Raw genomic sequence first — 15,164 nt, 5'->3', positions numbered from 1 at the left:
AATCCTTTGGCTGATCGCTTTTGTATACCTTCATATGGATATCATGAAAGCCATAACTTACGCGTCCTTGGGTCTGGGCTAGATGTGGCAGCGACTCTATGTTTAATATAAACACCGCATGTCGTCTTGGTCCATCCACCTCATCCAAACGACCAACCTTCCAATCGGCGGTTGGAAGATCTGGGTTACATTCTTTTAGTCTCTCTAGTATTGACTCAGGATCAGGAGGGTTTGCCGGTATCCATGCATGTGCTCTAGGTTTAGCCGGTATGTCTTTTTTATCGACTAACTCCAAAGCGGCTCCTTCCCAAACTTCACCAATTAGCATCAATGCAGCTTTAAAGCAATCCATAGACCTCTGGTCTGCAAAAGCTATTAACTTATATCGTCCTTGATACCATCCAGCATCTTGCCGTCGAGGACTTGGTCCGGGAAACTTTTTTCGCACCTCTGAGTAGACACCAGACATCGCGTTCTCAATTTCCCCCCATTTTTGCCTTGGAATCATACCGTCCAATGCTCCTTTATTAATAATAGCCATCACAAGGCTGTCTTTTGCAACTGAGGCAAACGATCTTTGATCCCGTTTAGAGGATGGCAGCTCATCCGGTGATCGTTCCCTTTTTCCAGCTTCAAGAATTCCTTGAGCCCATTTTAAGGAATCGCTTTGCTTAGCCGACAACGTGCTTGGGTCGACTGATCCTAATTTCTTTAGGATAAACAAAGCATTTCTTCGTACCTTGAATCTCTTTCGAGAGGGATTGCCTCCTTTTGATGTCGTCACCTTAGAAAAGGTTCGACTTGCCAAAGTGTCTTTTAGGATTTTCACCAAAATTGTAATTTTTTGGGGTGGTCACGAATTAACCTCCTTTTGGCTCTAGGACGCATATTTAAGGAGATATCGCCAATTTAAGTTTTTAATATAAAAAATTTAATTTGTTGAGGATTTTCACCAAAATTTTGATTTTTTGGGGGTGGTCGCGAATTAACCTCCTTTTGGTTCTAGGACGCATATTTAAGGAGATATGGCCAATTTAAGTTTTTAATATAAAAAATTTAATTTTTTGAGGATTTTCACCAAAATTTTGATTTTTTGGAGGTGGTCACGAATTAACCTCCTTTTGGCTCTAGGACGCATATTTAAGGAGATATCGCCAATTTAAGTTTTTAATATAAAAAATTTAATTTTTTGAGGATTTTCACCAAAATTTTGATTTTTTGGGGGTGGTCGCGAATTAACCTCCTTTTGGTTCTAGGACGCATATTTAAGGAGATATGGCCAATTTAAGTTTTTAATATAAAAAATTTAATTTTTTGAGGATTTTCACCAAAATTTTGATTTTTTGGGGGTGGTCACGAATTAACCTCCTTTTGGCTCTAGGACGCATATTTAAGGAGATATCGCCAATTTAAGTTTTTCATATAAAAAATTTGATTTTTGGAGGATTTTCACCAAAATATTGATTTTTTGGGGGTGGTCGCGAATTAACCTCCTTTTGGTTCTGGACGCATATTTAAGGAGATATGGCTAATTGAAGTTTTTCATATAAAAATTAAATTTTTTGAGGATTTTCGACAAAATTTTGATTTTTTGGGAGTGGTCACGAATTAACCACGAATTAAGGAGATATGGCCAGTTTAAGTTTTTCATATAAAAAATTTGATTTTTGGAGGATTTTCACCAAAATTTTGATTTTTTTGGGGTGGTCACGAATTAACCTCCTTTTGGCTCTAGGACGCATATTTAAGGAGATATCGCCAATTTAAGTTTTTCATATAAAAAATTTGATTTTTTGAGAATTTTCGCCAAAATTTTCATTTTTTGGGGGTGGTCACGAATTAACCTCCTTTTGGCTCTAGGACGCATATTTAAGGAGATATCGCCAATTTAAGTTTTTCATATAAAAAATTTGATTTTTTGAGGATTTTCACCAAAATTTTAATTTATTGGGGTGGTCACGAATTAACCTCCTTTTGGCTCTAGGACGCATATTTAAGGAGATATCGCTAATTTAAGTTTTTCATATAAAAAATTTAATTTTTTGAGAATTTTCGCCAAAATTTTCATTTTTTGGGGGTGGTCACGAATTAACCTCCTTTTGGCTCTAGGACGCATATTTAAGGAGATATGGCCAATTTAAGTTTTTCATATAAAAAAATTTAATTTTTTAAGAATTTTCGCCAAAATTTTCATTTTTAGGGGGTGGTCACGATTTAACTTCCTTTTGGCTCTAGGCCGCATATTTAAGGAGATATCGCCAATTTAAGTTTTTCATATAAAAAATTTGATTTTTTAGGATTTTCACCAAAATTTTAATTTTTTGGGGTGGTCACGAATTAACCTCCTTTTGGCTCTAGGACGCATATTTAAGGAGATATGGCTAATTGAAGTTTTTCATATAAAAAATTAAATTTTTTGAGGATTTTCGACAAAATTTTGATTTTTTGGCGGTGGTCACGAATTAACCTCCTTTTGGCTCTAGGACGCATATTTAAGGAGATATGGCCAGTTTAAGTTTTTCATATAAAAAATTTGATTTTTTGAGGATTTTCACCAAAATTTTGATTTTTTGGGGGTGGTCACGAATTAACCTCCTTTTGGCTCTAGGACGCATATTTAAGGAGATATCGCCAATTTAAGTTTTTCATATAAAAAATTTGATTTTTTGAGGATTTTCACCAAAATTTTGATTTTTTGGGGGTGGTCACGAATTAACCTCCTTTTGGCTCTAGGACGCATATTTAAGGAGATATCGACAATTTAGGTTTTTCATATAAAAAATTTAATTTTTTGAGAATTTTCACCAAAATTTTGATATTTTGGGGGTGGTCACGAATTAACCTCCTTTTGGCTCTAGGACGCATATTTAAGGAGATATCGCCAATTTAAGTCTTTCATATAAAAAATTTGATTGTTTGAAGATTTTCACCAAAATTTTGATTTTTTGGGGGTGGTCACGAATTAACCTCCTTTTGGCTCTAGGACGCATATTTAAGGAGATATGGCCAATTGAAGTTTTTCATATAAAAAATTTAATTTTTTTCAGGATTTTCACCAAAATTTTGATTTTTTGGGGGTGGTCATGAATTAACCTCCTTTTGGCTCTAGGACGCATATTTAAGGAGATATAGCCAATTTAAGTTTTTCATATAAAAAATTTAATTTTTTTCAGGATTTTCACCAAAATTTTGATTTTTTGGGGGTGGTCACGAATTAACCTCCTTTTGGCTCTAGGACGCATATTTACGGAGATATCGCCAATTTAAGTTTTTCATATAAAAAATTAATTTTTTTTAGCATTTGCATCAAAATTTTGATTTTTTGGGGGTGGTCGCGAATTAACCTCCTTTTGGTTCTAGGACGCATATTTAAGGAGATATGGCCCATTTAGGTTTTTCATACAAAAAAATTGAATTTTTTCAGAATTTTCGCTAAATTTTAATTTTTTGGGTATGGTCACGAATTAACCTCCTTTTGGCTCTAGGACGCATATTTAAGGAGATATCGACAATTTAGGTTTTTCATATAAAAAATTTAATTTTTTGAGGATTTTCACCAAATTTTCATTTTTTGGGGGTGGTCACGAATTAACCTCCTTTTGGCTCTAGGAGAGATATCGACAATTTAGGTTTTTCATATAAAAAACTTAATTTTTTTCAGGATTTTCACCAAAATTTTTTTTTTTTTTTGGGGTGGTCACGAGTTAACCTCCTTTTGGCTTTAGGACGCATATTTAGGGAGATATAGCCAATTTAATTTTTTCATATAAAAAATTTAATTTTTTTCGGGATTTTCACCAAAATTTTTATTTTTTGGGGGTGGTCACGAGTTAACCTCCTTTTGGCTTTAGGACGCATATTTAGGAGATATGGCCAATTTAAGTTTCTCATATAAAAAATTTGATTTTTTGAGGATTTTCACCAAAATTTTGATTTTTTGGGGTTGGTCACGAATTAACTTCCTTTTGGCTCTAGGACGCATAGTTACGGAGATATCGCCAATTTAAGTTTTTCATATAAAAAATTTAATTTTTTTAAGGATTTTCACCAAAATTTTGATATTTTGGGGGTGGTCGCGAATTAACCTCCTTTTGGCTCTAGGACGCATATTTAAAGAGATATCGCCAATTTAAGTTTTTCATATAAAAAATTTGATTTTTTGAGGATTTTCACCAAAATTTTGATTTTTTGGGGGTGGTCACGAATTAACCTCCTTTTGGCTCTAGGACGCATATTTACGGAGATATCGCCAATTTAAGTTTTTCATATAAAAAATTTAAATTTTTTCAGGATTTTCACCAAAATTTTGATTTTTTGGGGGTGTTCACGAATTAACCTCCTTTTGGCTCTAGGACGCATATTTAAAGAGATATCGCCAATTTAAGTTTTTCATATAAAAAATTTAATTTTTTCAGAATTTTCGCCAAAATTTTCATTTTTTGGGGGTGGTCACGAATTAACCTCCTTTTGGCTCTAGGACGCATATTTACGGAGATATCGCCAATTTAAGTTTTTCATATAAAAAATTTAATTTTTTCAGAATTTTCGCCAAAATTTTCATTTTTTGGGGGTGGTCACGAATTAACCTCCTTTTGGCTCTAGGACGCATATTTAAGGAGATATCGCCAATTTAAGGTTTTCATATAAAAAATTTATTTTTTTCAGAATTTTCGCCAAAATTTACATTTTTTGGGCGTGGTTACGAATTAACCTCCTTTTGGCTCTAGGACGCATATTTACGGAGATATCGCCAATTTAAGTTTTTCATATAAAAAATTTAATTTTTTCAGAGTTTTCGCCAAAATTTTCATTTTTTGGGGGTGGTCACGAATTAACCTCCTTTTGGCTCTAGGACGCATATTTAAGGAGATATCGCCAATTTAAGTTTTTCATTTAAAAAATGTGATTTCTTTAAGGATTTTCACCAAAATTGTAATTTTTTGGTTCTAGGACGCATATTTAAGGAGATATCGCCAATTTAAGTTTTTCATATAAAAAATGTGATTTTTTTAGGATTTTCACCAAAATTTTAATTTTTTGGGGTGGTCACGAATTAACCTCCTTTTGGCTCTAGGACGCATATTTAAGGAGATATCGCCAATTTAAGTTTTTCATATAAAAAATGTGATTTTTTTTAGGATTTTCACCAAAATTTTAATTTTTTGGAGGTGGTCGCGAATTAACCTCCTTTTGGTTCTAGGACGGATATTTAAGGAGATATGGCCAATTGAAGTTTTTCATATAAAAATTAAATTTTTTGAGGATTTTCAACAAAATTTTGATTTTTTGGGGGTGGTCACGAATTAACCTCCTTTTGGCTATAGGACGCATATTTAAGGAGATATGGCCAGTTTAAGTTTTTCATATAAAAAATTTGATTTTTGGAGGATTTTCACCAAAGTTTTGATTTTTTGGGGGTGGTCACGAATTAACCTCCTTTTGGCTCTAGGACGCATATTTAAGGAGATATCGACAATTTAGGTTTTTCATATAAAAAATTTAATTTTTTGAGGATTTACACCAAAATTTTGATATTTTGGGGGTGGTTACGAATTAACCTCCTTTTGGCTCTAGGACCCATATTTAAGGAGATATCGCCAATTTAAGTTTTTCATATAAAAAATTTGATTTTTTGAAGATTTTCACCAAAATTTTGATTTTTTGGGGGTGGTCACGAATTAACCTCCTTTTGGCTCTAGGACGCATATTTAAGGAGATATGGCCAATTGAAGTTTTTCATATAAAAAAATTAATTTTTTGAGGATTTTCAACAAAATTTTGATTTTTTGGGGGTGGTCATGAATTAACCTTCTTTAGGCTCTAGGACGCATATTTAAGGAGATATGGCCAATTTAAGTTTTTCATATAAAAAATTTGTTTTTTTGAGGATTTTCACCAAAATTTTGAGTTTTTGGGGGTGGTCACGAATTAACCTCCTTTTGGCTCTAGGACCCATATTTAAGGAGATATAGCCAGTTTAAGTTTTTCATATAAAAAATTTAATTTTTTTCAGGATTTTCACCAAAATTTTGATTTTTTGGGGGTGGTTACGAATTAACCTCCTTTTGGCTCTAGGACGCATATTTAAGGAGATATCGCCAATTTAAGTTTTTCATATAAAAAATTTGATTTTTGGAGGATTTTCACCAAAATTTTGATTTTTTGGGATTGGTCACGAATTAACCTCCTTTTGGCTCTAGGACGCATATTTAAGGAGATATCGACAATTTAGGTTTTTCATATAAAAAATTTAATTTTTTGAGGATTTTCACCAAAATTTTGATATTTTGGGGGTGGTCGCGAATTAACCTCCTTTTGGCTCTAGGACGCATATTTAAGGAGATATCGCCAATTTAAGTTTTTCATATAAAAAATTTGATTTTTTGAAGATTTTCACCAAAATTTTGATTTTTTGGGGGTGGTCACGAATTAACCTCCCTTTGGCTCTAGGACGCATATTTAAGGAGATATGGCCAATTGAAGTTTTTCATATAAAAAAATTAATTTTTTGAGGATTTTCAACAAAATTTTGATTTTTTGGGGGTGGTCATGAATTAACCTCCTTTTGGCTCTAGGACGCATATTTAAGGAGATATCGCCAATTTAAGTTTTTCATATAAAAAATTTAATTTTTTTCAGGATTTTCACCAAAATTTTGGTTTTTTAGGGGTGGTCACGAATTAACATCCTTTTGGCTTTAGGACGCATATTTAAGGAGATATCGCCAATTTAAGTTTTTCATATAAAAAATTAAATTTTTTTCAGGATTTGCATCAAAATTTTGATTTTTTTGGGGGTGGTCACGAATTAACCTCCTTTTGGCTCTAGGACGCATATTTAAGGAGATTACGCCAAATTAAGTTTTTCATATAAAAAATTTGATTTTTTAGGATTTTCACCAAAATTTTAATTTCATGGGGTGGTCACGAATTAACCTCCTTTTGGCTCTAGGACGCATATTTAAGGAGATATGGCCAATTGAAGTTTTTCAATTGAAGATATGGCCAATTGAAGTTTTTTGATTTTTTGAGGATTTTCACCAAAATTTTAAATTTTTGGGGTGGTCACGAATTAACCTCCTTTTGGCTCTAGGGCGCATATTGAAGGAGATATCGCCAATTTTAGTTTTTCATATAAAATATTTGCTTTTTGAGATTTTCATCAAAATGTTGATTTTTTGAGGGTGGCCTTGAACTAACCTCCTTTTGGCTCTAGGACGCATATTTAAGGCCAATTGAAGTTTTTAATATAAAAAATTTGATTTTTTGAGGATTTTCACCAAAATTTTTATTTTTTGGGGTGGTCACGAATTAACCTCCTTTTGGCTCTAGGACGCATATTTAAGGGGATATGGTCTATTTAAGTTTTTCATATAAAAAATTAGATTTTTTGAGAACGAATTAACCTCCTTTTGGCTCTAGGACGCATTTTACGGAGATATCGCCAATTTAAGTTTTTCATATAAAAAATTTGATTTTTTAGGATTTTCACCAAAATTATGATTTTTTGGGGGTGGTCGCGAATTAACCTCCTTTTGGTTCTAGGACGCATATTTACGGAGATATCGCCAATTTAAGTTTTTCATATAAAAAATTAAACTTTTTTCAGGATTTTTACGAAAATATTGATTTCTTGGGGGTGGTCACGAATTAACCTCCTTTTGGCTCTAGGACGCATATTTAAGGAGATATCGCCAATTTAGGTTTTTCATACAAAAAAATTTAATTTTTTCAGAATTTTCGCCAAATTTTCATTTTTTGGGGGTGGTCACGAATTAAACTCCTTTTGGCTCTAGGACCCATATTTAAGGAGATATGGCCAGTTGAAGTTTTTTATATAAAAAATTTAATTTTTTCAGAATTTTCGCCAAAATTTACATTTTTTGGGGGTGGTCACGAATTAACCTCCTTTTGGCTCTAGGACGCATATTTAAGGAGATATCGCCAATTTAAGTTTTTCATATAAAAAATTTAATTTTTTCAGAATTTTCGCCAAAATTTACATTTTTTGGGCGTGGTCACGAATTAACCTCCTTTTGGCTCTAGGACGCATATTTACGGAGATATCGCCAATTTAAGTTTTTCATATAAAAAATTTAATTTTTTCAGAGTTTTCGCCAAAATTTTCATTTTTTGGGGGTGGTCACGAATTAACCTCCTTTTGGCTCTAGGACGCATATTTAAGGAGATATCGCCAATTTAAGTTTTTCATATAAAAAATGTGATTTCTTTTAGGATTTTCACCAAAATTGTAATTTTTTGGGGTGGTCACGAATTAACCTCCTTTTGGCTCTAGGACGCATATTTAAGGAGATATCGCCAATTTAAGTTTTTAATATAAAAAATTTAATTTGTTGAGGATTTTCACCAAAATTTTGATTTTTTGGGGGTGGTCGCGAATTAACCTCCTTTTGGTTCTAGGACGCATATTTAAGGAGATATGGCCAATTTAAGTTTTTAATATAAAAAATTTAATTTTTTGAGGATTTTCACCAAAATTTTGATTTTTTGGAGGTGGTCACGAATTAACCTCCTTTTGGCTCTAGGACGCATATTTAAGGAGATATCGCCAATTTAAGTTTTTAATATAAAAAATTTAATTTTTTGAGGATTTTCACCAAAATTTTGATTTTTTGGGGGTGGTCGCGAATTAACCTCCTTTTGGTTCTAGGACGCATATTTAAGGAGATATGGCCAATTTAAGTTTTTAATATAAAAAATTTAATTTTTTGAGGATTTTCACCAAAATTTTGATTTTTTGGGGGTGGTCACGAATTAACCTCCTTTTGGCTCTAGGACGCATATTTAAGGAGATATCGCCAATTTAAGTTTTTCATATAAAAAATTTGATTTTTGGAGGATTTTCACCAAAATATTGATTTTTTGGGGGTGGTCGCGAATTAACCTCCTTTTGGTTCTGGACGCATATTTAAGGAGATATGGCTAATTGAAGTTTTTCATATAAAAATTAAATTTTTTGAGGATTTTCGACAAAATTTTGATTTTTTGGGAGTGGTCACGAATTAACCACGAATTAAGGAGATATGGCCAGTTTAAGTTTTTCATATAAAAAATTTGATTTTTGGAGGATTTTCACCAAAATTTTGATTTTTTTGGGGTGGTCACGAATTAACCTCCTTTTGGCTCTAGGACGCATATTTAAGGAGATATCGCCAATTTAAGTTTTTCATATAAAAAATTTGATTTTTTGAGAATTTTCGCCAAAATTTTCATTTTTTGGGGGTGGTCACGAATTAACCTCCTTTTGGCTCTAGGACGCATATTTAAGGAGATATCGCCAATTTAAGTTTTTCATATAAAAAATTTGATTTTTTGAGGATTTTCACCAAAATTTTATTTTATTGGGGTGGTCACGAATTAACCTCCTTTTGGCTCTAGGACGCATATTTAAGGAGATATCGCTAATTTAAGTTTTTCATATAAAAAATTTAATTTTTTGAGAATTTTCGCCAAAATTTTCATTTTTTGGGGGTGGTCACGAATTAACCTCCTTTTGGCTCTAGGACGCATATTTAAGGAGATATGGCCAATTTAAGTTTTTCATATAAAAAAATTTAATTTTTTAAGAATTTTCGCCAAAATTTTCATTTTTTGGGGGTGGTCACGGTTTAACTTCCTTTTGGCTCTAGGCCGCATATTTAAGGAGATATCGCCAATTTAAGTTTTTCATATAAAAAATTTGATTTTTTAGGATTTTCACCAAAATTTTAATTTTTTGGGGTGGTCACGAATTAACCTCCTTTTGGCTCTAGGACGCATATTTAAGGAGATATGGCTAATTGAAGTTTTTCATATAAAAAATTAAATTTTTTGAGGATTTTCGACAAAATTTTGATTTTTTGGCGGTGGTCACGAATTAACCTCCTTTTGGCTCTAGGACGCATATTTAAGGAGATATGGCCAGTTTAAGTTTTTCATATAAAAAATTTGATTTTTTGAGGATTTTCACCAAAATTTTGATTTTTTGGGGGTGGTCACGAATTAACCTCCTTTTGGCTCTAGGACGCATATTTAAGGAGATATCGCCAATTTAAGTTTTTCATATAAAAAATTTGATTTTTTGAGGATTTTCACCAAAATTTTGATTTTTTGGGGGTGGTCACGAATTAACCTCCTTTTGGCTCTAGGACGCATATTTAAGGAGATATCGACAATTTAGGTTTTTCATATAAAAAATTTAATTTTTTGAGAATTTTCACCAAAATTTTGATATTTTGGGGGTGGTCACGAATTAACCTCCTTTTGGCTCTAGGACGCATATTTAAGGAGATATCGCCAATTTAAGTCTTTCATATAAAAAATTTGATTGTTTGAAGATTTTCACCAAAATTTTGATTTTTTGGGGGTGGTCACGAATTAACCTCCTTTTGGCTCTAGGACGCATATTTAAGGAGATATGGCCAATTGAAGTTTTTCATATAAAAAATTTAATTTTTTTCAGGATTTTCACCAAAATTTTGATTTTTTGGGGGTGGTCATGAATTAACCTCCTTTTGGCTCTAGGACGCATATTTAAGGAGATATAGCCAATTTAAGTTTTTCATATAAAAAATTTAATTTTTTTCAGGATTTTCACCAAAATTTTGATTTTTTGGGGGTGGTCACGAATTAACCTCCTTTTGGCTCTAGGACGCATATTTAAGGAGATATCGACAATTTAGGTTTTTCATATAAAAAATTTGATTTTTGGAGGATTTTCACCAAAATTTTGATTTTTTGGGGGTGGTCACGAATTAACCTCCTTTTGGCTCTAGGACGCATATTTACGGAGATATCGCCAATTTAAGTTTTTCATATAAAAAATTAATTTTTTTTAGCATTTGCATCAAAATTTTGATTTTTTGGGGGTGGTCGCGAATTAACCTCCTTTTGGTTCTAGGACGCATATTTAAGGAGATATGGCCCATTTAGGTTTTTCATACAAAAAAATTGAATTTTTTCAGAATTTTCGCTAAATTTTAATTTTTTGGGTATGGTCACGAATTAACCTCCTTTTGGCTCTAGGACGCATATTTAAGGAGATATCGACAATTTAGGTTTTTCATATAAAAAATTTAATTTTTTGAGGATTTTCACCAAATTTTCATTTTTTGGGGGTGGTCACGAATTAACCTCCTTTTGGCTCTAGGAGAGATATCGACAATTTAGGTTTTTCATATAAAAAACTTAATTTTTTTCAGGATTTTCACCAAAATTTTTTTTTTTTTTTGGGGTGGTCACGAGTTAACCTCCTTTTGGCTTTAGGACGCATATTTAGGGAGATATAGCCAATTTAGTTTTTTCATATAAAAAATTTAATTTTTTTCGGGATTTTCACCAAAATTTTTATTTTTTGGGGGTGGTCACGAGTTAACCTCCTTTTGGCTTTAGGACGCATATTTAGGAGATATGGCCAATTTAAGTTTCTCATATAAAAAATTTGATTTTTTGAGGATTTTCACCAAAATTTTGATTTTTTGGGGTTGGTCACGAATTAACTTCCTTTTGGCTCTAGGACGCATAGTTACGGAGATATCGCCAATTTAAGTTTTTCATATAAAAAATTTAATTTTTTTAAGGATTTTCACCAAAATTTTGATATTTTGGGGGTGGTCGCGAATTAACCTCCTTTTGGCTCTAGGACGCATATTTAAAGAGATATCGCCAATTTAAGTTTTTCATATAAAAAATTTGATTTTTTGAGGATTTTCACCAAAATTTTGATTTTTTGGGGGTGGTCACGAATTAACCTCCTTTTGGCTCTAGGACGCATATTTACGGAGATATCGCCAATTTAAGTTTTTCATATAAAAAATTTAAATTTTTTCAGGATTTTCACCAAAATTTTGATTTTTTGGGGGTGTTCACGAATTAACCTCCTTTTGGCTCTAGGACGCATATTTAAAGAGATATCGCCAATTTAAGTTTTTCATATAAAAAATTTAATTTTTTCAGAATTTTCGCCAAAATTTTCATTTTTTGGGGGTGGTCACGAATTAACCTCCTTTTGGCTCTAGGACGCATATTTACGGAGATATCGCCAATTTAAGTTTTTCATATAAAAAATTTAATTTTTTCAGAATTTTCGCCAAAATTTTCATTTTTTGGGGGTGGTCACGAATTAACCTCCTTTTGGCTCTAGGACGCATATTTAAGGAGATATCGCCAATTTAAGGTTTTCATATAAAAAATTTATTTTTTTCAGAATTTTCGCCAAAATTTACATTTTTTGGGCGTGGTTACGAATTAACCTCCTTTTGGCTCTAGGACGCATATTTACGGAGATATCGCCAATTTAAGTTTTTCATATAAAAAATTTAATTTTTTCAGAGTTTTCGCCAAAATTTTCATTTTTTGGGGGTGGTCACGAATTAACCTCCTTTTGGCTCTAGGACGCATATTTAAGGAGATATCGCCAATTTAAGTTTTTCATTTAAAAAATGTGATTTCTTTAAGGATTTTCACCAAAATTGTAATTTTTTGGTTCTAGGACGCATATTTAAGGAGATATCGCCAATTTAAGTTTTTCATATAAAAAATGTGATTTTTTTAGGATTTTCACCAAAATTTTAATTTTTTGGGGTGGTCACGAATTAACCTCCTTTTGGCTCTAGGACGCATATTTAAGGAGATATCGCCAATTTAAGTTTTTCATATAAAAAATGTGATTTTTTTTAGGATTTTCACCAAAATTTTAATTTTTTGGAGGTGGTCGCGAATTAACCTCCTTTTGGTTCTAGGACGGATATTTAAGGAGATATGGCCAATTGAAGTTTTTCATATAAAAAATTTAATTTTTTGAGGATTTTCACCAAAATTTTGATATTTTGGGGGTGGTTACGAATTAACCTCCTTTTGGCTCTAGGACCCATATTTAAGGAGATATCGCCAATTTAAGTTTTTCATATAAAAAATTTGATTTTTTGAAGATTTTCACCAAAATTTTGATTTTTTGGGGGTGGTCACGAATTAACCTCCTTTTGGCTCTAGGACGCATATTTAAGGAGATATGGCCAATTGAAGTTTTTCATATAAAAAAATTAATTTTTTGAGGATTTTCAACAAAATTTTGATTTTTTGGGGGTGGTCATGAATTAACCTTCTTTAGGCTCTAGGACGCATATTTAAGGAGATATGGCCAATTTAAGTTTTTCATATAAAAAATTTGTTTTTTTGAGGATTTTCACCAAAATTTTGAGTTTTTGGGGGTGGTCACGAATTAACCTCCTTTTGGCTCTAGGACCCATATTTAAGGAGATATAGCCAGTTTAAGTTTTTCATATAAAAAATTTAATTTTTTTCAGGATTTTCACCAAAATTTTGATTTTTTGGGGGTGGTTACGAATTAACCTCCTTTTGGCTCTAGGACGCATATTTAAGGAGATATCGCCAATTTAAGTTTTTCATATAAAAAATTTGATTTTTGGAGGATTTTCACCAAAATTTTGATTTTTTGGGATTGGTCACGAATTAACCTCCTTTTGGCTCTAGGACGCATATTTAAGGAGATATCGACAATTTAGGTTTTTCATATAAAAAATTTAATTTTTTGAGGATTTTCACCAAAATTTTGATATTTTGGGGGTGGTCGCGAATTAACCTCCTTTTGGCTCTAGGACGCATATTTAAGGAGATATCGCCAATTTAAGTTTTTCATATAAAAAATTTGATTTTTTGAAGATTTTCACCAAAATTTTGATTTTTTGGGGGTGGTCACGAATTAACCTCCCTTTGGCTCTAGGACGCATATTTAAGGAGATATGGCCAATTGAAGTTTTTCATATAAAAAAATTAATTTTTTGAGGATTTTCAACAAAATTTTGATTTTTTGGGGGTGGTCATGAATTAACCTCCTTTTGGCTCTAGGACGCATATTTAAGGAGATATCGCCAATTTAAGTTTTTCATATAAAAAATTACATTTTTTTCAGGATTTTCATCAAAATTTTGATTTTTGGGGGTGGTCACGAATTAACCTCCTTTTGGCTCTAGGACGCATATTTAAGGAGATATGGCCAATTTAAGTTTTTCATATAAAAAATTTGATTTTTTATGATTTTCACCAAAATTTTATTTTTTTGGGGTGCTCACGAATTAACCTCCTTTTGGCTCTAGGACGCATATTTAAGGAGATATGGCCAATTTAAGTTTTTCATATAAAAAATTAAATTTTTTTTCAGGATTTGCATCAAAATTTTGATTTTTGGGGGTGGTCACGAATTAACCTCCTTTTGGCTCTAGGACGCATATTTAAGGAGATATAGCCAATTTAAGTTTTTCATATAAAAAATTTGATTGAGGATTTTCACCAAAATTTTGATTTTTTGGGGTGGTCACGAATTAACCTCCTTTTGGCTCTAGGACTCATATTTACGGAGATATGGCCAATTTAAGTTTTTCATATAAAAAATTTAATTTTTTTCAGGATTTGCATCAAAATTTTGATTTTTGGGGGTGGTCACGAATTAACCTCCTTTTGGCTCTAGGACGCATATTTAAGGCCAATTGAAGTTTTTAATATAAAAAATTTGGTTTTTTGAGGATTTTCACCAAAATTTTAATTTTTTGGGGTGGTCACGAATTAACCTCCTTTTGGCTCTAGGACGCATATTTAAGGAGATATCGCCAATTTAAGTTTTTCATATAAAAATGTGATTTTTTTTAGGATTTTCACCAAAATTTTAATTTTTTGGAGGTGGTCGCGAATTAACCTCCTTTTGGTTCTAGGACGGATATTTAAGGAGATATGGCCAATTGAAGTTTTTCATATAAAAATTAAATTTTTTGAGGATTTTCAACAAAATTTTGATTTTTTGGGGGTGGTCACGAATTAACCTCCTTTTGGCTATAGGACGCATATTTAAGGAGATATGGCCAGTTTAAGTTTTTCATATAAAAAATTTGATTTTTGGAGGATTTTCACCAAAGTTTTGATTTTTTGGGGGTGGTCACGAATTAACCTCCTTTTGGCTCTAGGACGCATATTTAAGGAGATATCGACAATTTAGGTTTTTCATATAAAAAATTTAATTTTTTGAGGATTTTCACCAAAATTTTGATATTTTGGGGGTGGTTACGAATTAACCTCCTTTTGGCTCTAGGACCCATATTTAAGGAGATATCGCCAATTTAAGTTTTTCATATAAAAAATTTGATTTTTTGAAGA

The sequence above is a fragment of the Haematobia irritans genome, chromosome 4 (genome assembly GCF_050003625.1).
Source record: "Haematobia irritans isolate KBUSLIRL chromosome 4, ASM5000362v1, whole genome shotgun sequence".
Classification (NCBI taxonomy): domain Eukaryota; kingdom Metazoa; phylum Arthropoda; class Insecta; order Diptera; family Muscidae; genus Haematobia; species Haematobia irritans.
Note: the sequence above shows the minus strand (reverse complement) of the source record.